The sequence below is a fragment of the Carcharodon carcharias genome, chromosome 6 (assembly GCF_017639515.1).
Source record: "Carcharodon carcharias isolate sCarCar2 chromosome 6, sCarCar2.pri, whole genome shotgun sequence".
Classification (NCBI taxonomy): Eukaryota; Metazoa; Chordata; class Chondrichthyes; order Lamniformes; family Lamnidae; genus Carcharodon; species Carcharodon carcharias.
The window spans coordinates 166,561,004-166,588,149 of NC_054472.1; positions in this window are offsets into that span (position 1 = coordinate 166,561,004).

Genomic DNA, 27,146 nt, shown 5'->3' on the forward strand with positions numbered 1-27,146 from the left:
GACCCGAACCAGCCTGCAGCCTTAAAAGGCACTCCTGAAAATCAGACAGCCCAGAAATGGAATCGGGAATCATGGACTCGGGACCGTACGCTATTTTTAAAGGGCTTTTGAGTCATCCCAACTCGGTGAAAATCCAGGTCACAATCTTTAAGCTAGCATTCCAGGAGAATAAACACTGCATTATATACCCTGTATGAGTTAGATTGCCTTTGCTATGAAATCACAATAGATGCTACAGTGAACACCATGATCTTGGGCACAAATAGTCTAAATCATATAAGGCTTCTGCTGCTAATCATTATCTGGTGAGTGGGTGTTGGATGAGGATGGGATGATTTTTGGCTGAGATGCCCAGTGAAATGGTGCAAGCTGCCATTCTAATGTCTAGCTCAGATATGAAGAATAATGCTAAAAATCTGCTTTGGTGCCAGAATGTCTTAGTTGAAATCCCAGCAGTGTTCAAACCGTCTTTCATCTTTCTGAGCTTGATTAAATGAGTACCATGTTTTGAGATATCAGGGAGAAAGAGGATACTACAGGGACTCAGCAGTTCTTGCCACACGCAGCATCTCAAAAGTATCACTGTTACACCACACTAATTGAAATGGATAAATTATAACAGCACAAGAGCCCCCTCAGGAGACTCAGTAATGAGAATTAGCAATGTGTCATAGGAATCCATTTGCCCAAACAGATACAGATGGTTAAAGCAGAGATTTCAGATGAATGTTTCTGTCCCCTAAACCTAATGTATTTTTTCCTAGGAATTCAAAATTGTGGAGCTCGATTTTTCATGACTCCTACAATCTTTCCCCCATCATAGGTGGGATGTTTGGAGATGATTGTACAAAATTCAGCACCATTCATGACTGGTCTGATACTGAATAGTCCATGTCAACATGCAGCAAGACCTGCACAACATTCAGGCTTGGGCTGCGAAGTGGCAAGTAACATTCACACCATACGAGCGCCAGGCAATGACGATCTCCAACAAGAGAGAATTTGACCATTTCCCTCACGTGTGAAAGAATACGTTTTGTTTTTAAATCTAATGTTCATTAATCGCAATGACATTGTCACCTAATTTATATTTATTCATTGATGTACTTCTCTCTTTGACGCTTGTCAATACTGGTTTCATCCTGAATATGGGTTTTGCACCTTCATTTTGGTCTCTTGGAAGGTTACCATGTCAAGAGAGCTCCAAACATGGACAGCAGGGTTGAATTCCACGCATGAGGTGGGAGTGACTAACCTTGACAGCATGTGAATGAGTATGGCATCAGGAAACCTTAGTAAAATTGTAGTCGCTGGGTTCAAGGGAAAGATTCTCTGAGAACTGGAGTCATTCGTGACACAAAGGCGGGTGATTGTGGTTGTTGGTGGCCAATCACCCCACTGCTAGAATATTGCTGCAGAATTCCCTCAGGATAGGGTCCAAATTCCAACATCCTTCAGCTGCTTTATCAATGGCATCCCCCCATCATAAAGTCAGAAGTAGGGCTGCTCATTGATGGTTTCAATCTTTAGCTCTATTTGCTATTTCCCGGATAATGAAGCAGCCCGTGCTCACATGTAGCAGGACCGTGACAGCCTTCAGGCTTGGGCTGATAAGTGGGGAGTGATATTAATGCCACACAAGTGTCCAACAATGCAATCTTCAGCAAGAGAGAATCTACCAATGCCACAACCCCTGCCACCCACCCCACCCCACCCAACCGCCCCCTTCCCACTGACATTCCATGGCCATCATGAACTATCAATGTCCTGGAGGTCAACATTGACCAGAAACTCAACTGGACCAGCCATGTAAATATTCTGGCTATTGGAGCAGGTAGAAGGCTATATATTCTGACTAGCTCACTTCCTGATTCCTCAAAGTTTCTCCATCATTTATAGAGCACAAGTCACAAGTATGATGGAAATACTCTCCAGGTGGCTGGATGTATTAGCTGGGTGAGCTCAAGAAACTCGGCATCCAGAGCAAACCAACTCATCTTATTAGCATACCATCCATAACCTCCAACTTCCCCACCAGCATACAGTGGCTGCAATATGTACTATCTATGAGAGGGACATGACTTCAAGAAAAGATTGTCTTTTTGAAATAGTCACCAAGATGGTAGATAAGAGAAGTCCAATAGACATTGTCTACTTAAACTTCCAAAAGGATTTTGCTAAGATACTGCATAAGAGGCTTCTCTACAAGATAGAAGCCTCTGGTATTTGTGGTAATATAGTGAGCTAGATTGAGAACTGGTTGGAAGCATTAGGCAAAAACTGGTAACAGATGAATTTGGATCTGCTTGGAGACCGATTACCAGAGCTGATCCGCAGCAATCAGTTTTGGATCCATCACTCTTTACTATTTTTATTAATGATCTGGACATTGGTGTTGGGAGTGCAATTTGCAAATTTGTGGATGCTATAAAGATAAAGGTGAGCATTATGATTGTAAATGGTACTCAATTTGCTTCAGATCTTGATGTGTTGGGAAATTGGGCTTGTGACTGGCAAATGATGCATACCCTGGATAAGTGCAATGTTTTGCATGTGGCAAAGGAGAATATTCAATATTCAAGTAAAATCTTTAAAAAGGTTGAAGAAAGAATCCAATCTCAGTGTTTTATTGTATAGATCTCTAAAGTTTCTTGAGCAATTTAATGAAGCGATAGCTAGAGCGAATAAAATGTTGGAGTGCATTTCAAGAACAATTGACTTTAAAATAAGACATACTCTTTTGTCCTTGTGCCGCATCTTGATCAGAACCCAATCAGAATACTATATCCAGTCTTAGTTATCTCACATGGGAAATGATATTGAGGCTTCAGAATGGTGCAGAAGAGATCAACTAGACTAATTCCCAATACAATGCATTATTTAGCAAGATAGGCTAAACGAGCGTAGGCTCTACATTATAGAGAAGTATAGATTATGTGCTGATCTGGTCGAGGTTTATAAGATAATGAAGGGAATAGATTGTGTCCCGATTAAGTAGGTTAGAATAGGCTAGTGGTCACAATTTTAAGTTGTGTCCAGATCTGGGTTAACTGCAAGGAGGTGGTACTTGACTTAGAAACAGACTGCTGGCTCGTGTGTTGGATATTGATTCAATAGGGTCCTTCAAGTGAGAGCTGGGCCTGTTTCTGGCTAAACCAGAGATTACCTCATGGAAAAGGAAGTTACTGCAATGAATGTTCAGGGTCAGAATGGGCTCCTGGAGAGGAATCTCACACATTTCATTCCCCAAGTTAGTCTGGGTTTTTATCTGTTTCTGTTTGTCTCTCCCAGGGCATCACATGGTTTCCAGTGAGGTGGAGGTTGTATATATTGTGATAGACAAGGTACCATGATTGTGTTGGGCAGGCTGGATGGACAAGATTGGTCTTTTCCTATATGCATAAAAGCAAAACAAAAGCAGAAAATGCTGGAAAAACAGAGCAGATCTGACAGCATCACTGGAGGGAGAAAAACAGAGTTAACATTTTGAGTTCATATAACCCTTCTTCAGAGCTGAAGAGAGGTGGAAATGTGATGAAATTTATACTGGTAAAAGGGGGTGGGGCAGGTGAAGCTGGATAGAAGGTCAGTAATAGGTGGGGGGGCAAAGGAAGGATTGACAAAGATGTCATGAACTAAAGGTCAAAGGAATTGTTAATGGTAGTGGTTAGTGCTTAAAAAGGTGCTCATAGTAGTGTAAAGGTAAAAAAGCAGAATGTGATAATAGCAAAACAAGGGTAAGCATTGGGTGAAAGAACAACATAGAACAAGTGACAGATGGCATAACTGGGGCCCATTCGGGTACCCATAACCACATCTTTTATTTGGAGTATCACCTCCTCTTCACCATGGATGCCCAATCCCTCTACACCTCCATCCCCCAATGGGATGGTCTGAGGGCTCTCCGTTTCTCCCTTGAACAGAGGCCCAAACAATCCCCAACCATCACCACTCTCCTCCTCCTGGCTGAACTTGTTGTGTCACTGAACAATTTCTCCCTAAACATGTCTCACTTCCTCCAAATAAAAGGTGTAGCCATGGGTACCCGCATGACTCTCAGTTATGCCTGCCTCTTTATGGGGTATGTGGAACATTCCTTGTTCTAGTCCTACTCAGGCCCCCTCCCTCAACTCTGCTCAGTACATCGATGGCTGTTTTGATGCCACTTCATGCTCCTGCCTGGACCTGCAAAAAGTTATCAATTTTGCTTCCAATTTCCACCTATCACCTTCACATGGTCCATCTCTGACACTCCCTTCCCTTCCTTGACCTCTCTGTCTCTAATTCTGGTGATAGACTGTCCACCAATATTCATTACAAGCCCACTGACTCCCACAGCTACCTCGACTATAGCTCCTCACACACTGCTTCCTGGAAAGACTCCAGCCCTTTCTCTCAGTTCCTCCGCCTATGTTGCATCTGTTCCGATGATGCCACTTTCCAAAACGGCACTTCTGGCATATCTTCCTTTTTCCTTAAGTGAGGTTCCCACCCCCCCACTGTGGTTGACAGGGCTCTCAGCTGTGTCCAACCCATCTCCTGCACCTCTGCCCTCGCACCTTCCCCTCCCTCCCAGAACCATGATAGGATCCTCCTTGTCCTCACTTTTCACCCCACCAGCCTCCGCATTCAAAGGATCATCCTCCGCTATTTCCGCCAACTCCAGCATGATGCCACCATCAAACAAATCTTCCTCTCACCCACCCATCACCATTCTGTAGGGACTGTTCCCTCCGGGACACCCTGGTCCACTCCTCCATCACCCCCAACACCTCATCCCCTTCCCACGGCACCTTCCCATGCAACTGCTTAAGGTGCAACACCTGCTCCTTTTACCTCCTCCCTCCTTACCAAACATTCCTTTCAGGTGAAGCAGCGCTTCACTTATACCTCCTTCAATTTGGTCTATTGCATCCACTACTCCCAATGTGGTCTCCTGTACATCAGGGAGACCAAACGCAAACTGGGTGACCACTTTGCAGAACACCTCCCGTCTGTCCGCAAGTATGACCCAGACCTTCCTGTCACTTGCCATTTCAACACACCATCCTGCTCTCATGCCCACATGTCTGTCCTTGGCCTGCTGCAATATTCCAGTGAAACCCAGCACAAACTGGAAGAACAGTGCCTCGTCTTCTGATTAGGCACCTTACAGCCTTCTGGACTTAGTCTGAAGTTGTTGAACTCAATGTTATGAACTCTCTCCTCCATCCTCACCCCCTTTTATCCCCTTTCTTCCACATTCATTTTTATTTTTGATCCACTTGTTTTATTTTTATTTTTATTAATTTATCTGCAGTTTTATCCCCTTTTTAATCCCACTTTCTATTCCTAAGGTACTTGGTGCTTGGGACACTATTACTCCAAGTCATGCATCTTCTTGGCTTGGACATATAATGCCATCCTTTCATTGTCACTGGGTCAAAATCTTGACAGTACATTCATGGCAGTGGCTCAAGAAGGCAGCCCACCATCACGTTCTTTGGGCAACCAGGGATGGACAGTAATGACAGCATCCTGTCAGCTATGCCCACAGGCCGAGACTGAACTGATAAAAACATTTGAAACTACAGTTTTTGGAAATGTGCAGTCGATAGATCGGCATCTGAAAGAAAAAAGATAAAATGGCCCAGTTGAAACATTTTCCAGATGCTGACTGGTTTGCTATAAAATTAATTTAATCTGTTCTTATTGTTAGGACAAGTTAGTATTTCACCTCAAGATTAAAAAAACAATTTGTGTGCACAAATTTAAGAGTCAAATCAGGTGTCAACGCAGGTAGAAGTTATATTGTGATCCTGCCTGCCTAACAAAGTGAATTTCTTGTACAAGTCAATGAAGTATTCCGTGCGATCACAGATGGGCCAAAAAAAACTGAATAAATAAAACAAGGGCTTTTATTTGATTGGGAGGTCTCAAGCACAGTAATTACCATGAATAAAGGAAATTATGTTTGGGGCACATCTGCAATCTGTTGAAGGAGGTTTTTCTATTTTGTTAGGCTTACAACAAATTGGGACCAAATTGGGAAAACCTTGTTAATGACTAAGGCTGTATTAGTGTTATGAATTTCAACAGTTTTCTTTTCAACAGCATTGCATCGATCTTCACCCATGTAAACTCCAGGGGTTTCCTATTGATTTGGCAAGTTGGTTCTTTCTTTGACAAGGATTCTGGTGTCATTAATCATTCTCATGAATAATTGGCTCCCAGTTGGGTTTGTATATTGTGGCTCTATTTAATAATAAAGTGTCTATGACAAAACAGGAACCATTTGGTCTTCAGAGAGCAGCCTTTTGTGTGAGAAAGTGACAAGTTTCATAAATGTTTGGTGTGGTATCTTTTTTCAAATCATTCATGGGACATGGGCATCATGGTCAGTGTTCATTGTCCATCCCTAATTGCCCTTGTTCAGAGGCATTTAAGAGTCACCCAAATTGCTGTGGGTCACATGTAGGCCAGAACAGATAAGGACAACAGATTTTCTTCCCTGAAGGGCATCAGTCAACCAGATGGGTTTTTACAACAATTAGCAATGGTTTTGTGTTTATCACCAGTCTTTTAATTCCAGATTTTTATTGAATGCAAATTCTACTATTTGTTATGGTGGGATTTGAACCCAGGTCCCCAGAGCATTACAATGGGTCATCTAGATTACTAGCCTAGTGACAATACCACTATGCCACCACCACAAGGGTTGAGTCACTGAATCAACTCCTGACTCGAAAGTGGTTGAGATCCTGATATTCAGAATTAGAAATCTGACTTTTTGCTGGCTAAGTCACAAATGAGGATTTAAACCAGTCAGAGACACCCCTGCACTACCCCAGCTTTTGTGGCTATGTCAGCTGGTTCATGCTACCAATAACATATTCATGCCAAACTTGAATAGGCTTTCAACAATTGAAACACGCACAGGTAAGCAATATCCCTCATATAAATCTCCCTTGGAACATGGATGCAATACAACATATAACTAATAGTTTAGTGGTAGATATTGGACCCAGCAGTGCTGTTGGAAAAATGAATCATTGGGGTTGTCTTATGAGAAATTGAAACGATCAATTAGGTTTAAACACTTCATTTGAGATTCTATATTCTCCACTGTCATTGGCTAAGCTGGGTAATTTTTTTTACACTAACTATAGTCATTTACACCTATGACTGGTGAGAGAGGAGTAAGACACCAAGATCCATTGTTAAAAGATTTTCCTGTAAAGTTACCAACAATCCAACAACCTGCCATTATTTTACCTTAAAACATTTCTTATGGAGTCATTGAATTATATAACACAGAAGGAGATCATTTGGCCTATCGTGCCTGTGCTGGCTCTGTGAAACAACTATCTAATTAGTCCCATGGCCCTACTCCTTCCCCATAGAGCCATAGGTTTTTTCACTTTAAGGGGGAGAAATATATTTGTGTGGATTTCCAGCTACGCTATGCAGATTTATGTAGGTTCCCCGGGGACATTGAAGACCACCGTGCTGGTCGAGCGTTTAGTGGCCTGTGGCACTCCCTGCCCTGGGAAGCGACATAAGTCTGCATAATGCTGCTTCTGAATTAATTTCTCCCCTTCGGTAAATGCCAATTGTCTTTTGATTGTTTGATTGTTACTTTATTGAATTGCTTCCACAACCCTTTCAGGCAGTGCATTCCAGATCAGAATGATGCGCTGTGTGAATAATTTTTTCTCATGTCATCTCTGGTTCTTTTATCATTTACCTCAAATCTGTGTCCTCTGGTTACTGACTCTTCTGCCACCGGAAATGGTTTTTCCTTTTTAACTCTAACAAAACTTTTGAATTGGAGGATAACGAGAAAACTGGAAGCAGCCATTTGCAGAATATCAGAGAGAAAGTCAGAAAGACCAGGCTATTGTAGTGTTGCTTGACAGGGAGACAATGTAGGTCAGTGCACACAGATGACAAGTGAACAGTACTTGATGTGAGTTAAGGCATAGGCAGCAGAGGTCTGAATCACAACAAGTTTACAGAGGGTAGAGTGCAAGAGACCAGCCAGGGTTGCATTGGAACAGTCAAGTCTGGAGGCAACAAAGGCATTAATGAGGGCTTCAACCGCAGATGAGCTAAGGCAGTTGGCTAAATCGGGCAATGTTACAAAGACCTCATTATATCTTGGTCCAAACATGGACAAAAGACCTGAACTCGAAACGTGAAATGAGAGTGACTGCCTTTGATATCAAGGTATCATTTGACCGAATGTAGCATCAAGGAGCATGAGAAAAACAGGAGTCAATGGGAATCGGGGGAAATGTCTCCACTGGTTGAAGACATAGCTAGCATAAATGAAGATGGTTGTGGTTTTTGGAGGTCAATCATCTCAGTCTCAGCACATCGCTACAAGACTTCTTCAGGGTAATGTCCTCGGCCCAACCATCTTCAGCTGCTTCATCAATGACCTTCCTTCCATCATAAGGTCAGAAGATGGGGATGTTCACTGATGATTGCACAATGTTCAGCACCATGCGTGAATCCTCAGATACTGAAGCAGCCCATGTCCAAATGCAGGAAGACCTTGACAATATCCAGGCTTGGGCTGACAAGTGGCTAGTAACATGCATGCCACACAAGTGCCAGGCAATGGCCATCTCCAACTGGAGAGAACCTAACCATCGCCTCTTGACATTTGATGGCATTACCACTGCTGAATCCTTCACTAAGAACATCTTGAGGGTTACCATTGACCAGAAACTGAACTGGATCAGCCATATAAATACTGTGGCTACAAGGGAAGGCTGGGAATCCTGCGATAAGTAACTTACCTCCTGACGCCCCAAAGCCTGTCCACAATCTACAAGGCACAAGTGAGGAGTGTGATGGAATGCTCTCCACTTGCCTGAATGAGTGTATTTCCACTCAAGAAACTCAACATCATCCAGAACAAATCAGCCTGCTTGATTGGCACCCATCCATCACCTTAAACATTCACTCCCTCCACCACAGACACATGGTGGCAGCAGTATTAACCATTTACAAGATGCACCGCAGTAACTCCACAAGACTCCTTCGGCAGCACCTTCCAAACACACAGCCACTACCATCCAGAAGGACAAGGGCAGCAGATGCATGGAAACACCACCACCTGCAAGTTCTGCTCCAAACCACACACCACTCTGTCCTGGAACTATATTGTCATTCCTTCTCTGCCCCTGGGTCTTGGAACCCCATTTCCTACCAGCGCTATGGCTGCACCTACACCAGATGGGCTGCAGCAGTTCAAGAACATGGCTCACCACCATTTTCTCAAGTTAAATGAGTGAAATTCTGGCCTCACCAGCAACGCCTACATCCTGTGAAATAATAAAGAAAAGATGGAAATAAGCAGTTTAGTGATGCTACAAAAATTAGGTCAGAAGCTGTACTCAGGATCAAATGTGACAAGGTTCCAAACAGACGTATTTAATCTCAGATTGTTGACAGGGACAGGGATGGAGTTGGTAGCTAGGAAATGGAGTTTGATCCAATGGCTGCAGTCTTAGCCATATTTATATGGACAAAATTTCTGCTTACCCAATAAGCAGGCTGATAATTTAGCAACCGTGGAGGTGTTGAAGATGGTGATAAGATAGAGCTGGGTATCATCCGCATACATGTGAAAATTAACACTGTGCTTTTTAACGATGACACTGAGAGGCAGCATGCAAGACAGGGCCAAGGATAGATCCTTGGGGATACCAGACTGCATGAGCAGGAAGAGAAGTCTTTGCAAGTGATACTCTGGCGGTGGATGTGGGGGTAGGGGTGGTGGGGAGGTGATGTAGGCTGTTATTAGGTAGATAACAATGGAACCAAAAGAAAGCAGTCCCGCCCAGCTGGATGACAGTGGAGAAGCATAGGAGGTGGATAGTGTGGTCAACCATTTCAAAGGCTGCTGCAGACAGGTCAAGGAGGATGAAGAAAACCAGTTTACTTTTGTCACATTCACTTAGGATGTCATTTGTGCCTTTGGTCTGAATTTTTCGGATGGAGGGAGTCTTGCTTCCCACCACCTGAGGACTCCGAATACCCTGCAGCCATATCATGTTTAAATGAGCATTAAGCGGCGGCAGTTAGGACGTCTGCCCCTCCCTTAAAGGAAAGCCCTGTCTTAGAGAGCTAATTTGATTGGCAGAAGCTCTCCAGTCCCTGCAGCGACAAAAGCTGCAGTGGACAGAAGACAAATTGCATGAGGACGGCTGAGGCTAAGGGCGGAATTTTCCGTGCTTGCTGGCATTGGGCATGTTCGGCAGTGTGAGTGGGCAATATGGCGAGAAGGTCAAAAATTGGTTTCACGGTGTCATGAAATGAGTTTGCAATTGGCCACTCAGTCCGTCGATGGCAGGCCTCATTTCCCACCAACAGACATTGGGAATCTCATTGTAATGCATCTGCATTTCATTACATAAGGCCAGCCCACCAGAATCACCCCCCCCCGCCCCCTGCTAGATCGTCCGCCCATGTGGGCCAGAAAACATGCCAATGTGCTTTAAAACAGGGTACATAAGGCACTTGGCACTCTGCACTTTGAAGAGAACTCTGAGGAAATTCAAGGTTGAGGCAACTTGGAGAGGGGGGGGGCGGGAGCAAGGGCTGCCCTGCAGTTCAAGGTAGCGCACAAGTACGTGCGGGGTGGGGGAGAGGGAAGCGGCCACGCATTAGGGGAACTTTGTATAAAGTGACCATTCCTCTGTAGCTGAGACAGTTCAGGTGCAGCCACATTGACATGCGTGGAGTCGGACCTCTAACTTATCGGCCCACTCAAGCAACGCAGAGACATGAAAGTGCCAACAAGTTCTCCAGAACTTTTCACCCCTCAGGGACAGACTACAAACTAATGAGCATTTTAGTGGACTGCAGAACCGTTGGATGACTGGGCACTTTGTACAATCTCCATGCTAAAGCTGCCCGTGGGGCAGCCACTCTTGGAGGCGAGAACAATCCCTTGCCATGTCAGCATTCCGTTTTGGACCAGTCTCCCCCATGGATCAAGCTAACAGTGCAGCCTTGCAGCGTGGGTTAGGAGAATGCCTGTGCCTGAGCTGAGAGCACGGCATGCAGCTCAATGGGCAAAACTGCTGTCCATTGCTCAAGAGGACTGGGGCAGATGTGGGTGGGATTTCAGGTAGCCATGCAACACATTGAACTCTGGCCATCCAAGTGGTGGCCAGCGCTCTCCAGGATGCATTAATGGGACTTCAGACTTAACCAAGAAAGGTTCTTAGCTTGGGTGTTCTAACCTATGCATCTCTCTCTTTCATCCTGCAGGAGAAGGAGCATGGAGCCTGGTGAACTAGCTGTATGCCTCGTGGCCATGAAAGTGACCACGACGCTCAATTTTTACACCAGTCTCTCCGTTCAGGGCTCCACAGGTGACCACTGTGGAATATCACAATCCTCCACCTACAAATGCATCCATGAGCTCACGGACGCCATCTTCGCAAGGGCACACAACTTTGTGCATTTTGCCCGAGACCAGGGCAACCAGGTGCAAGAGCGAATGCATTTTCTCAGATCTCGGGTTTTCCACAGGTGCAGGGTGTCATTGACTGCAACTCATGTGGCGCTCAGATCTCCGTCGCAACAAATGGTGAACTACATCAACTGCAAGGGCTTCTTCTATTCGCTGAATGTGCAGCTGGTGTACGCCCACCACAAACGCATCCTGCAGGTCTGCGCACGGTTTCCACGGAGTGTCCATGGCATCTACATTCTCAGTCAGTCAGAGATCTCTGGCGTATTCCAGGGTCCTGGAGGGAGGCTGCAGGAATGGCTCCTCAGGGACAAGGCTGTGGCTGATGGGACCTGTGTGGCAGCCTTAGACTGCAGCAGAGCGATGCTATAATGAGGGTCATGCTGCAACTTGTAACTTGGTGGAGTAAACCATCAGGATGCTGAAAATGAAGTTCCGGTGCCTGGACCAGACTGATGGAGCTCTGCAAAATAGCCCACAGAGGGTATCATGCATCATCATCACCTGCTGCGCCCTTTACAACCTGGCGCTACAATGTGGAGAGGAACTGGCTGAGGTGGAGATGGAGGAGTTGCATGACTCCTCCAATGAGGAGAACATTGACTGAGATGAGGGTGAGGAGGTCCTCAAAGGCAATGATAACGGCCATGAGGCCCTCACGCTGGCCACTCTCTGGATGCCCTCATAGCTGCTAGATTTGTGGAGAATGATGACGAAATGCAGTGAGGAGACCCCATAGATCCTCTATTGCATCCATGAACTTTTGACTGGCTTATGGCAATTCACATGAATTCTGTGATAATGCTCCTGTCATGGAGATGCAGTAAAAGCCCTAATAGTCACTTGATTTCAGGAGGATGATGATGACATGCAGTGAGGACACTCCATGGATCTTCACATAACCTCTGTGAATGTCTGACTCCTGTCTGGCCGAGGGCAGCTCACTTGTGCTCTGTAATCAGTGTCATATCATAGAGGCATAGCCATGAATCTTTAGAAGCACCTGACCCTTTGTCCTCCTTCAGCACCTGAGCCCTTCAGGAGCAGAGTGTCACTGGTCACAGATGTTGACAAGATGGAGGCCAGTCCCACCTTAAAGGTGCTGAGAGCACACAGAGCGAATGACAGAACTCGGTGATACCTGCCCACAACGTTCTGGCAGCAGTGACAAGCACCGTCGAGGTGCAGGCAGCAGTAATGTGTCCAGGGACTGTGAGGCCGGGCCATCACCCTGGCCTGAAGGTTGCACAAATCACAGGGAAGAGGCCCTGCACTGAAACACCTGCGATTATCTTATGCAGCAAGGTTTCACATCTGTGTGACACGAACACTACTCATCAGAACAAGGAGCCATAGGCAGTGAGACATCGTTGAGGGTTTATTTACAATAGTGAACAGTACATACAAGTGATTAACACCCATGTCCAGGCTGTGCAACTAATTCTCCTTAACTTTCCTAACCCTGACACTATGCCTTGTTGCTCCCCAGAAAACCACAGCGGAGGTGGAGGCAGCCTGTGATGACCTTGGCAGGCACCCTCTGGAAGGCCTAGACCTCGGGGCGCCCGGGCCTGCTTTCAGGGTCCTGCTGTGTGGCAGTGGAACCCTCCTGGGATGCCACCTGGAGCTGCTGGGGTCACAGAAAGGGAGGATTCTGATGGGCTGGACACTGCCAGAGCTAGATGGATGGTCACGGAGTGTAGATCTGCTGATCCCCCTCCATATAGGTGCCTGAGGGTCTCCTGGCTGATTCCTCAAGGAGAAGAGGAAACTGGAGTAAGATCAAGCTGCCCCGGACCCCTCTTACCACTGTTGGAGGCTAACTGTGGCATTAGCGATGGAGTTAAGCCCGCCCAGCAGTGTAGGAGTGAAATCCTGGACCTAGGTCTCCATGGTGGCCGTCGTCCTACTAGTGTTGACCTCGGTGTGTTGACATGCCAGTGCTACCACCTCAGCCTGAAGGCGGATGGGCTCCACCATCATGCCTTGCAGTCTGAGGAGTGAAGTGGACATCCCTTCCTGATGTTCCCGAGCTTGCCTTTGCAGCTCCAGCAGCTGTGACATGACCGAGTCTAGAGTCTCATCATCTGACTCAGACTCAGTAAATTTCTGGCCTCCAACAGCCCTCTGAGTGCCGGGGACCTGGGAATTCCCCACCACCACCTGCAGTGGATCAGACAGTGCGACGTGCTCATCAGATTGTAAACACGAGGCTCCTCTAAAGCTAGGTCCCACTGAGGTGTGTGTCTCTGCACTGGTTGAGGATGTGGATGAGTGCTGTGACAGGTCTTCAGGTTCCTCTTCCAAGGTTTCAGATGTGCCTGCGAAAGCAAGGAGAGACAATTAGCACATGGCAGGGGACTATGAAACAGGACATATTACTCACAGCATGGTTCTCTGATGGATGTTGCACTGCTGGATCCTCACTTGGCAGAGCACTGCCAACCTCACTGTCAGCACAGGACTGGTCCAGATCATTGCCGACCAGCTGAATGGCTCTGAAATCCATGAGGACCTTGATTTTGGGCATTCCACCACTGGGCAGCATCCTCTCCCTCTTGTTGTGTGGCAGTTTGCCCTGTATGAATAGAGATGGAAAGAGTGTAGGCAGGATGCCTGCAAAGCCAGATGATAAGTATGCCTGGCATATGTGGGTGGTGAGTGGTCCCATGGATGGGATGAGGACAATGAAGGTGTGTGTGAAAGAATGAATGGTGATGTCCCTTGAACTGGCAGTGAATGAGGGCCCGTTGGATGTGTGATGGGTTTGTGAGTGTGTGAGTTGAGAATGATGAGAAGAGTGACTTACCCTGGCGGAACGGAGGAGATCATTCATCCTCTTGCGGTACTGGGTAGCTGTCATCTTTCAGGGCGTTGGCGCTGACCACCACAGCCACCGCTCTCCATGTCGGATTGGTGATGCCTCCGCCCCATCCTGAGCAGGAGTAGAGGACATCACGGCAGGCCTCCATGGTATCCAAAATGCGCTCGAAGGATTCATAACTAAACCCGGGGTGGCTGGGGATTGCTGCAGTGTTTTTGCCTTTTGGGGCCATCCTGTCTTCTGTGCAGCAGTCCTGGCTGGAAGCGCTGAGAGGTGTGCGTGGGACTGCACTTTAAATGTGGCACCCGGCATGATGAAGCAGCGAGGTGATGGGATGGCGGATGACTGACAGCCGGCCCACCATCGGCACAGTGCGTTTCCTGGGAATGCATAATTAAGGCGATGGGTTTGGGGCGATGCAAAGTGAGAAGCCATCATTGCTGCCGGCAGGTAAAACGTCTTTTTCCCTGTCTGCGACCGCACTTAGTGCAAATCTGGGATGATTCCACCCTAAGTCCAGCACTGGAGGCCCAGGTAAGTTTAAAGATGCCAGAGCGGGAAAGGTAAGGAAAGCCTGGGGGTTGGGGGAGGGGGTGCAAAGTGGGCAATCAGGGTCTCAGGGGAAGGCCGGGGTCAGGGGATGTCCAAAGGCCACCGGACGTTAGAGGGGGGTGCACGACTTCAGAAGTAAGCTTCTGATGGAGGCTTCCCTCCACCACACTCCGCTTCCCAGTTTTCAATTTCCCCCACTCAAGGTCAGTCCTCCCGCCAGCCTAAAAATTGAGGCTGGCAGGAAAAGGCCCTTAAGTGGCCAATAATTAAGGGCCACAATTACAAGTTATATTGTTACAGTGGCAGCGAAGGAAACCTGATTGGAGGGATTCAAACATGGAGTTCTGGGAAAGATGGGAATGGATTTGGAAGGCCTCAACATGTTCACGGACTTTGGAGAGGAAAGGAAGTTGGAGATAGGACAATAGTTTGTAAGGGCAGTGGGGTCAAGGGTTGATTTTTTTGATAAGAGGGTTGTTGATGGCAGATTTAAAGAAGAAAGGGGCCTGAAGAGGGAGAACCGTTAACAATATTGGCAAACATGGGGATCAGGAAGGGGAGTTGGATGATCAGCAGTTTAATGAGAATAGGGTCGAGGGAACAGGAGTTGGGCCTCATGGACAAGATGAACTCAGAGAGGGCATGAGGGGAGATAGGAGGGAAACTGGAGAAAGATGCGAGTTCAGGGCTTGGGCATGACGGGTGGGAAGTAGAAGAGGATTGGCCAGGTGGATTAGTGGAAGGGGCAAAGGCAGCTGATTGGATGGTCTCGATCTTAGTGACAAAGAAGCCCATAGGTCCTTCTGCTTACTTTTGGAGGTGAGGTTGACATGCACAGGGGGGCAGAGTTTAAGAAGACAGTTTGCAGAAGAGAAAAGGAACAGAGATATTCTTTGCATTCCAGGATGATCCTGGAACAGTGAACAGGTTTAGCAGACAAGAGCAGGACCCGTTTGTGTTTAATATGGTCGAGCCAGATCTGGTGTTGGATGGCTAAACTAGTTGTCCATCATATCCTCTCAAATCTGCATCCTATGGACTTATGGGAGTGGCAATACCAGGAGGATCAACCAGGGTGAAAGAGAGTAATGGTTTTATCGGGGACAAGGGAATCAAAGGTAGTGGTGCAGAAAGATTGAGGTAGATGGGGATCCAAAGGTTAGACAGTTGGGATTTTGAAAGTGTGGTTGGAAGTGAATTGGGGAGATAGTTTTTTCCCAGCGACAGATATAAGAGTGGGTGGGGTTGGAGTGTGGAAAGAGCATGTGTGTGATGGTAATACAAGGAAGTGATCAGAGATGGTCTTATCTGATACGATGAGACCAGCAAGACCACATGGAATGGCAAGGATAAGAAGGTGGTCGTGAACATGGGTTGGGGAGTTTACATGGAGGGAGAGATTTCGGGACGATAAGAGGGAAGTGAACTCAGAGGAGCAAGATCATGAAGAGTTGAAATGGAAGTTGAATTACCAAGGATGGGAAGTTGCTTGGTGCAGAGGCTGAGGAAGGGAAACAGTGAAGATATTTCAATGATAAAATTTTTATTGTACTTTGGAGGGTGGGAGAGAACGGTGATTTTGAAAGAGAATTGAGAAGGGTGAAAGAAGGTGAGTTGCTCAAAGGAGGAGGAAATGCCAGAGGAGTAGAGGATCAGGCCAAAGTGTGATCTGGTGTTAAGTGCCACACCGCTACTGCAATGGTCTTGACAGGGCAAATAGTGAAACATGTAGCCAGGCGGGGAGCCTTCATTAAGGGGAAAGGTGTCATTACCTCAGGCAGGTTCCTGTTGAGGCCATGATGCCAATGGATAGCAAAGGCCTTGTTCACAAGTGAAAACATATTCAGATGGGAGAGGCATAGAAGGGTGGGGAGAGCTGTCACAATCAGAGCCCCAAATTTTGTTATGGTCTCAGACGAGACCCCAGAAGGTGTGATGATCCGGTGAAGGACTAGTAAACATTTTTTGTTAAAGTAGAAAAATTTTAAATCCCAGTAATTCACTAAAAGGACAAAGCCTCAAGATTCTACTGTTTTAAAGAAATTTTACCATACATGAGTTAACAAAGCAAACAGTTAATATCATCTATTTTACACTCCAACATCTAGAATTAACATGAGATAAATATGAATTAACAGGCAAACCATGATCGAATACACTACAAACTTCACCTTAAATGGTAGACACAACCAAGACAGGTCCCACAAGTGTCTCAGCAACCCACCCAGATATCAGTTTTCACTGTGAGTCACAAAAATTCTTCTCCCCAACGGTTTTTAGCACCTCCCCTTCCAAGAGTTAGTCTGATCCCCAGCATACAGCAGCTCTACTTTCCCTGAATTTCATGGATGCAATCTTTAACCAAAAGAAACACCATTCCAAATTTCTCTCAAATTTTCTCACAGGTCCAGCCTTCTTATTCTTCTATTCCAGCTGAGTTGACCTCCGACCAAGACTGCTTTTCCCCACATTATGTTGGCCAGGCTATATTACAGCGTCTAAACACAAGCAGGTCCCAGCATCTCAGCCATGCTGCTGCCCACAATGGCTTCTGGGCTTCCCTGAGCCCCAGCCCGCTCAGCAGCACAGCTAACAACAGCATTTCAGCTGCATGGAACCAACTCTCCTTTTCATTTGCTCCTGACTCACTGTTCACCAACTGTTGTTCATAGACCCTTGAACTGACCTGTGACTTGTAATATCTCCCAACAAGATTCAGTCCCCTGCGTCAGGTGTAAGAATTTGGAACATTCTGTGTCTTAAGTATAATAAATGTCCAGTCAACCAAGAGTCACTCCTACAGATGCTAACTTACAAAAACACACAGGCAATTTTTTTAATTGATTCCACCACAGAGTGGCTCCAGTGGCAGAGTCCACTGGGTCAATAGTGTGAGGCCTGAGTTGGGCAGGAAGAAAGGCAAGATAAGCTGCCAGCAGGTGCACTGGACAGGAAGGAAGTTCGATGAGAGAGTGGGATGGACCAATTGGGATTGCTGCTCATAATTAGTCAATACCAAGTGCCTCAATGAGCCTAACAGAGGATGCCTGGTGAAGCTCAGAGGGAAGCTGTAGGCTCATCTAAAAGGGAGTCCAACATATAATGGCAGCAAGAAAGCAGGAAGGTTGAGGACTGCTGAAGTGTTGAGGTAGGGAATTGGGAGGGCAGTGAACCTGAGAGTGGAGAGGTGAAGTGAAGCATGACAATAGAAGAAAGGGCTCAAGGAGGGGTAAAGAGAAAAGAACAGAAAAAGAAAGAAAAGTGGAAATAGATTGATGTGCTCAGCTGCAGCCAAAATGTGCACATGAATGGACTCAGGAAGAACCCAAGTCACTTGGGTCTGTGACAATTAGAAACATAAAAACCTGATAATAGAATTCTTCTTCCCTCAATAGCAAGGAAGGTGTTAATGCATCTATTCCAAATAACTTTTAACTTGCTAAGATGGTAGACAGAGGAACCTCATAACAATCTGTCAAGTGCTCAAACTTTAATATTCCCATAGCACAATTTCAAGGTCCATGTTTTCACGTTGATGCATTTTACAATTGACTACACTTAAGATCGCCACAGATGGCTTATGTCAAAGGTTCTGTGACTAATATGAAATACAAAAGCAACAGGGCAGTTTTAGCTCCACCCTCCCATCTGGAGAATAATTTGTTGTTGAAGTTATTATTCTTATTCACTGAAATCTTTTTAGTGCATATGGTGCAGCAATTTAACAGACATCTTTTCCTTAACCAATTTTCTGTCAGGGCTAAATAAACAGAGTGCCTCACTCGAGCAATTACACACATTTTTCAATATTGACAGAGGGGCCATCCAATTGCTGCTACTAAACAATGTAGACTTTTGCTTTTAGTTATAATTCAATCTTGAATGAAATTGCTTCAACTTTTAGGAACAATATTTGCTGCTCAACGGTCACATTGACATGATTTGATGTCTCATCCTTGTCTATTGTCCTTAATGCTTTTTGGATATTAGGGACAAGAAATGTTTTTTTTTCCTCAGGATGCTGCATTATTCCACCAACGACAGACACTGGCTTTTCAAAACACCAAAACCATCAACTGCAATTAGTAGGATAAAGCTTTCTTGAAGAATATCACCCAATGACCACCTTATCCTGCAATGCTTCATTGTCGTCGGCTCAAAATCCTGGCACTCCAGGACTAACAGCACTGTAAGTGGACTAAGCAGTTCGAGAAAGCAGGTCACTGCTTTTCAATGGGAAATAAATGCTACCCTAGCCAGTGATGCTCACATCCCAAGAATGGGTAAAGGAAAAGGTAACTAGGAAGGCTCTAGACTTGACCATTCTAACACACTCCTAGCAGCCTGCCATGTTCTACCCTCTAAAATATAAGAACATCGAAAATTCGGCTGTCCATTTCCTTTCTCGCAACAAATCCCATTCACACCTGTGCTCGCTGACCTACATTTGCCTTTGGTTAAGCAATGCCATCATTTTAAGATTCTCATCCTGATTTTCAAATCCTTCCACAGCTTCAACCCTCCCTATCTCTGTAATCTCTTCCAACACCACAAGCCTTTGAGATACCTGCACTCATCTAATTCTGGACTCTTGTCCCCAGTTTTAATCAGTCCACCATTGAAAGCCATGCCTTCAGCTGCTCAGATCCTACATGTTAGAATTCCCTCCCGCAAACACTTCCTCTCTCCTACTCTCTTTCATTCTTTAGGATGCTCCACAAAACCCACCTCCCTGATCAAGTTTTGTGCTCTTTGTGGAAGCGAAATCCCATCTTCTTATTGAGGATACTCTCCATTGTGTTGTGTGGCACTACCACCATGATAAATGGGATAGATTTTGAACAGATCTAGCAACTCAAGACTAGGCAACCATGAGGTGCTGGGGGCCATCAGCAGCAGAAACTATAACTCAACTACAATCTGCAACCTCATAGCCCGAAATATCCCCCACTCTACCATTACCACCAAGCCGGGGGGGTCAACCCTTGTTCAATGAAGAGTGCAGGAGGGCATGCCAGGAGCAGCACCAGGCATACCTAAAAATGAGGTGTTAACTTGGTGAAGCTATAACACAGGACTACTTGCGTGCCAAACAGCATAAGCAGCAATTGATAGACAGAGCTAAGCAATTCCACAATCAACGTATCAGATCTAAGCTCTGCAGTCTTGCCACATCCAGTCGTGAATGGTGATGGACAATTAAACAACTCACTGGAGGAGGAGGCTCCACAAATATTCCCATCATCAATGACGAGGGAGCCCAGCACATCAGTACAACTATCATCAACAGAAGTGGCGATTGAGTGATCCATCTCAGCTTCCTACGTAGGCCCGCTGCAACGCAGATGCCAGCCTTCAGCCAATTCGATTCACTCCACGAGATATCAAGAAATGGTTGAAGGCACTGGATACTGCAAAGGTTAGGGGCCATGACAATATTCCGGCAATAGTACTGAAGACTTATGCTCCAGAACTTGCCACGCACCTAGCCAAGCTGTTCCAATACAGTTACGGCACTGACCTCCACCCAGCAATGTGGAAAATTGCCCAGATATGTCCTGTACACAAAAAGCAGGACAAATGCAACCCAGCCAATTACTGCCCCACCAGTCTACTCTCCATTATCAGTAAAGTGATGGAAGGGAACATCAACAGCACTATCAAGCGACACTTGCTTAGCAATAACCTGCCTGCTGCCGCTTAGTTTGGGTTCCACCAGGGCCACTCATTACAGCCTTGGTTCAAACATGGACAAAAGAGCTGAACTCCAGAGATGAGGTGAGAGTGACTGGCCTTGACATCAAGGCAGCATTTGACCAAGTGTGACATCAAGGAGCCCTAGCAAAACAAGAATCAATGGGAATCAGTGGGAAAACTCATTGCTGGCTGGTGTCATGCCTAGCACAAAGGAAGATGGTTGTAGTTGTTAGGGGTCAATCTGCAGAAATTCCTCAGGGTTGTGTCCTAGATCCAACCAACTGCTCCATCAATGACCCTTCTTCCATCATAAGGTCAGAAGTGGGGATGTTCGCTGATGATTACATGATGTTCAGCATCATTTATGACTCCTCAGATACCGAAGCAGTCCATATCCAAATGCAGGAATAACCAGGCTTGGGCTGACAAGTGGCAAGTAACATTCGTGCCACACAAGTGCCAGGCAATGACAATCACCATGAGAGAAGCTAACAATCGCCCCTTGGATTTCAATGGCATTACCCTCACAGAACCCCCCACTGTCAACATCCTGGAGGTTTCCATTGACCAGAAACTGAACTGGACTAGCCATATAAATAATATGGCGGCAAGGGCACGTCAGAGGCTATAAATCCTGTGGAGAGTAACTCACCCCCTGACTACCCAAAGCCTGTTATGTTCATCTGAGAGGGCAGGCAGGGTCTTGGTTTAACATTTCATCAGAAGGACAGCACCTCTGGCATTGCAGCACTCCTTTAGTGTTAATCTGGATTTTGACCTCAAGTGTTTGAAATAAGACTTTAACCCCCAATCTTCTGACCCAGAGGCAAGGATATTACCAACAGAGTCACAGCTGATACCTAAGGTATACAATTGTTTTTAAAATAGTTGACCGGACATTCATAATCTATAACATCATTTAAAATGAAGTATTTTTTTGGCAAACTGGAGTCTTCATTAATGTCTCACTTACACAAAAACCTACAGGCTAAACATTTGGGCTTAGATTGGTTATTACAGACCACAAGCTGAAAGATTTTTGCAACTAAATATGGGAGCTCTTTTAATAAATTGCTACATGCCTGCCCAGATTTATTTTCAAACAGAGTCAGCACAGAGATTAGACAGGGCTATTCTGTGAAAATTACATTTTCAGCATCAGCAAAGTACAGTACATGTTTTATTTACAATCAATTAAAGTGATATAGTATTTCATTTTAGAGCTACTTATTTGAAATAGTTATTCTTGCCAAGAACAAATATTAAAAAAATTCCAGAAGTATGATTGATTATCAGCCAGATGTCAAGCATTCATTATAACAGCTGGTAAGACCAACACTACATACAGTGAAAGAAAGAAAACAGGGCTGTGTAAATATGTGGGGGAAGGGCTTGAATGATTCCAGTTTCATATTTGTAAATACTTTGAGCACTGAATTGAATTCCAAAATCCTGAGACATTTTCATTCTCTAGTTCAAGACCAGAAGTCCAAAACATCTTTGTTATCATCAGATGAGCTGTGCACTTCTTGTCCTCCTTGCTGAGTGATGTTGTACAGAACACAGCATGTTACTACTATTCCGAACACTCTGGCTGACGAGCGTTGCAAGGAGCATACGGATTTGTCAAGGCCCCTAAACCTCTATATCGGCATCTCAATGGCCAGCTCTGTCACGTCTTGAGGCGATGTGACTACTCTTGTACCTGTTGTGCTGTGGAGTAGTGGGCTTTCCAAGAGGTGTCATGAGCCAAGGCAAAAGAGGGCATCCCTTGTTCCTGAGCAGCTCTTCTCTAAGACTGATGTCAGGGCGGAAGAGCGGGGGTGGAATTGAACTGATGTAAGGCAAAGACAGCGTTTTGGATAACGGGCACATACAACTAGAATGTCAACAACAGAAACAAAAAATGCTGGAAAAACTCAGCAGGTCTGGCAGTATCTGTGAAGAGAGAAACAGAGTTAATGTTTCAAGTCCATATGACCCTTCTTCAGAACTAAAGAGAAGTGGAAATGTGATGAAATTTATACTGTTTAAGAGGGGGTAGAACAGGTGAAGCTAGATACAAATTCAGCAATAGGTGAAGACAAAAGAGAGATTGACAAAGATGTCATGAACAAAAGGACAAAGAGAGTGTTAATGCGAGTGGTAAGGGCTAAAAAAGGTGCTGATAGTGGCATAAAGATAAAGCAGAATGTGATAATAGCAGAACAAGGGTGAAAGAACAAAATGGCAAAGGCAAGATAGACTGAAGATGTTCCACAAAGCGGTCACCCAGTCTGCATTTGGTCTCCCCAATGTAGAAGAGACCACATTGGGAGCGGTGAATGCAGTAGACAAATTGAAAGAGGTGCAAATGAAGCACTGCTTCACCTGAAAGGAGTGTTTGGACCTTTGGACAGTGAGGAGGGAGGAGGTAAAGGGGCAGGTGTTGCCCCTTCTGCGGTTGAATGGGAAGGTGCCGTGGGAGGGGCATGAGGTGTTGAGGGTGATGGAGGAGTGGACCAGGGTGACCCAGAGGGAACAATCACTACAGAATGCTGATGGAGGTGATGAGGGAAAGATCATGCTGGAGTTGACAGAAATGGCAGAGGTTGATCCTTTGAATGCAGAGGCTGGTGGGATGAAAAGTGAGGACAAGGGGGACCCAATCATGTTTCTGGGAGGGAGGGCGAGACATGAGGGCAGAAGCGAGGGAGAAGGTCGGACAAAGCTGAGGGCCCTTGTCAATCACAGATCGGGGGGCGGAATCCTCGGTTAAGGAAGAAGGAAGACATGTCAGAAGCCCATTCTCTCAGTTCCTTCATCGCCGTCGCATCTGTTCTAATGATACCAGTTTCCAAACCGGCACTTCTGACATGTCTTCCTCACATTTCCACTTTTCTTTAGCTCTGAAGAAGGGTCATATGGACATTAACTCTGTTTCTCTCTCCAGAGATGCTGCTGGACCTCTTGAGTTTTTCCAACATTTTCTGATTTTGTTTCAGATTTCCAGCATCTGCAGCATTTTGTTTTTATTCTAGAATGACAACAACTCCACCAAAGGGACTTCAGTGGTTCAAGAAGGCAGTTCACTACCATCTTCTCAAGGGCTGCTAGGAATGGGCAATAAGTGCTGGCCCAGCCAGCAAAGCCCACATCCCCTGAATGAATAAAAAAAAAATATATATATATATTATAGCACATTTAATGTAGCAAAACTTGTCAAGGGGCTTCACAGTAGTATTATCAAAAAACATTTGACACCAAGACACATAAGGAGTTATGATTGGCAATCAAAAACTTAGTCAAAGTAATTGCTTTTAAGGAGCGTCTTAAAGGAGAGCAAGATACAGAGACACAAAGCTTTAGGATGGGAATTCCAAAGCTAATGACTTAGGCAGCTAAAGACATAGCCATCAATGAAGGAACAACAAAAATCAGGGTGCTCAAAAATGTCAAAATTGCACCAGCACTGAGTTCTCAGAGGGCTGTTGGGCTGGAGGAGATTACAGAGATATGGAGGGCCAAGGCCAGGGCGAGATTTGTAAAGAAGTTTGAGAATTTTAAAATCGAGGCATTGTCAAAACTGAAGCCATTGTAGGCTAGCAAGTGATGATGAATGGCACTTGGATAGGTACAGTTAGGTACAGGCAGCAGAATTTTGAATGACCTCATGCGTTTAGATAGCAGATGATGGGAGACCAGTCAGGAGAGCTTCAGAATTGTCAAGGCTAAAGGTAACAAAGACATTGATGAGTACTTCAGTAGCAGATGAGCTGAGATATCTGCATGAAACTCTTCTTGCATACAAGATGTGCGTTAATGAAGTGGAACCCCTTGAGGTTAAAAAAAAGCTCTTATCTGGTCGGAGAGTGCCCTGGTAGCTACATGTGTGCAGTCTATTGTACCTTGTGCTTAGAAAAGCCAATCAGTTCTGCAAAACCCTAAAGCTTTTTCCATCTGGCTGATGTCATCAGCTGGGAAGAGATATTTCGACTAGTTGACTATGAGAAATGTGATATGCTCACCCTGTGGTAGCTTGGAAATACCCAGAGACTTAACAGTTAAGGGCAGTGCTGGTTTTCACTGCCACTGGCATCGCTGCCAGGTGCAGGAGGCTTTCTTTGAGGAGGCTACAAAGGTCAGCAACCATCTGCCTTGACAATCTGATTTTCCTGATGCACTGCTCCACAAAAAAGCCAAGAAACCTGGGCATGTATCTGCATCCCCTATGTGAGGTGAGTAAGGCTTTCGGTGAGCATGGCCCTTTCTGCCGCTGCCTTCTCTGTGGCCTGAGGGCCTTCACCTGCCATTCAGGCTCACTTGACCTAATTGGATGGGTTTGATCCGTTAACTGCCCCGCAATATGGAAGCAAAGTTATCTAAATCGGGAAAGGCTCCATCGAAATTGTCCAGGTTTGCTCTGCTCCCTTACAATACACCTTACGCTCGCTGGTCAGAGTAGCATGGATGAGGGTCATAAAAAATAAAATCATTGATGCAGGTCCAATCAAGGCATTCAAGAGGGCATTAAATGATTATTTGAATAGAAACAATGTGCAAGAGTGAGGGGAAAAGGGAATAGAATGGCACTAAGTCATAATGCTCATTCAGAGAGCAGGTGCAGACACGATGGGCCAAATGATCGCCTTCTGCGCTGTAACATTCTGTGATCTTCTTGTGGGAAGCACCCAGCCTTTCCTGTCTCCAAAGCTCTCATCACAATTGAGATCTCAGCAACCCAGGGACCACGGGTATGAATCCGCTTCTCAGTGCACCAGCTGCATCCTATGCTGTTGTAATGCTTGTGTCAGGATGCTGCAGCTCATCTTTTTAATATAAAAACAGAATTACCTGGAAAAACTCAGCAAGTCTGGCAGCATCGGCGGAGAAGAAAAGAGTTGACGTTTCGAGTCCTCATGACCCTTCGACAGAACTTGAGTTCGAGTCCAGGAAAGAGCTGAAATATAAGCTGGTTTAAGGTGTGTGTGTGGGGGGCGGAGAGATAGAGAGACAGAGAGGTGGGGGGGGGGGTGTGGTTGTAGGGACAAACAAGCAGTGATAGAAGCAGATCATCAAAAGATGTCAACGACAATAGTACAATAGAACACATAGGTGTTAAAGGTAAAGTTGGTGATATTATCTAAACGAATGTGCTAATTAAGAATGGATGGTAGGGCACTCAAGGTATAGCTCTAGTGGGGTTTTTTTTATACATAATGGAAATAGGTGGGAAAAGGAAAATCTTTATAATTTATTGGAAAAAAAAAAGGAAGGGGGAAACAGAAAGGGGGTGGGGATGGGGGAGGGAGCTTACGACCTAAAGTTGTTGAATTCAATATTCAGTCCGGAAGGCTGTAAAGTGCCTAGTGGGAAGATGAGGTGTTGTTCCTCCAGTTTGCGTTGGGCTTCACTGGAACAATGCAGCAAGCCAAGGACAGACATATGGGCAAGAGAGCAGGGTGGAGTGTTAAAATGGCAAGCGACAGGGAGGTTTGGGTCATTCTTGCAGACAGACCGCAGGTGTTCTGCAAAGCGGTCGCCCAGTTTACGTTTGGTCTCTCCAATGTAGAGGAGACCACATTGGGAGCAACGAATGCAGTAGACTAAGTTGGGGGAAATGCAAGTGAAATGCTGCTTCACTTGAAAGGAGTGTTTGGGTCCTTGGACGGTGAGGATAGAGGAAGTGAAGGGGCAGGTGTTGCATCTTTTGCGTGGGCATGGGGTTGTGCCATAGGAGGGGGTTGAGGAGTAGGGGGTGATGGAGGAGTGGACCAGGGTGTTCCAGAGGGAGCGATCCCTACGGAATGCCGATTAGGGGGGTGAAGGGAAGATGTGTTTGGTGGTGGCATCATGCTGGAGTTGGCGGAAATGGCGGAGGATGATCCTTTGAATGCGGAGGCTGGTGGGGTGATAAGTGAGGACAAGGGGGACCCTATCATGTTTCTGGGAGGGAGGAGAAGGCGTGAGGGCGGATGCGCGGGAGATGGGCCGGACATCTTTTTAATATACTTGAAGTCGTTCCCAAACGTGTTTATGCAGCTGAAGCAGATAGTTTATTTAAAACAGAGACTGAAATACAAAGTCAATGCCTTCAATTCCCAGAATGGGCCATTAGCTCTGCAATAGAAGAACCTTTGCTGTTATTCATGGTGATAATTCCAACACCAACACTCGCTGAATAGAAAATAGGCTGGAATTGAAGGCAAGCTTGGGAAAATTAGAGACACCACTTATCAAAATCAAGGGAGAATGATTGAAGGCAAGAGGTATGTTGATTTAACATCAGAACAAGTAGTGTAGATTGACATTGCATATTACAAGTGGGAGCAAGTAAGCAGGAGCACAGGCCATAAATTCATTGTGCTGATTAATCAGCTGCCTGTGTTTTGCCTGTGCTTCTGTCTATAAATGTTGATCTAGCCCAGCACTCCTCCTTGGCTTTTGTTGCCCAGAGGGTGACTGCATCTAATCAGCTATCAGGCCAATAATTAAGTGGGCTTTCTTGTATTGAAGGTCAAAGCATTTTTTGATTACTGGAAAGATGATATTGCTTGTTAGCCGTGCAGAAACAATGCTGAATGCTAGTTAAGAAGATTGTGTTCTCGAGAATAAGAACTA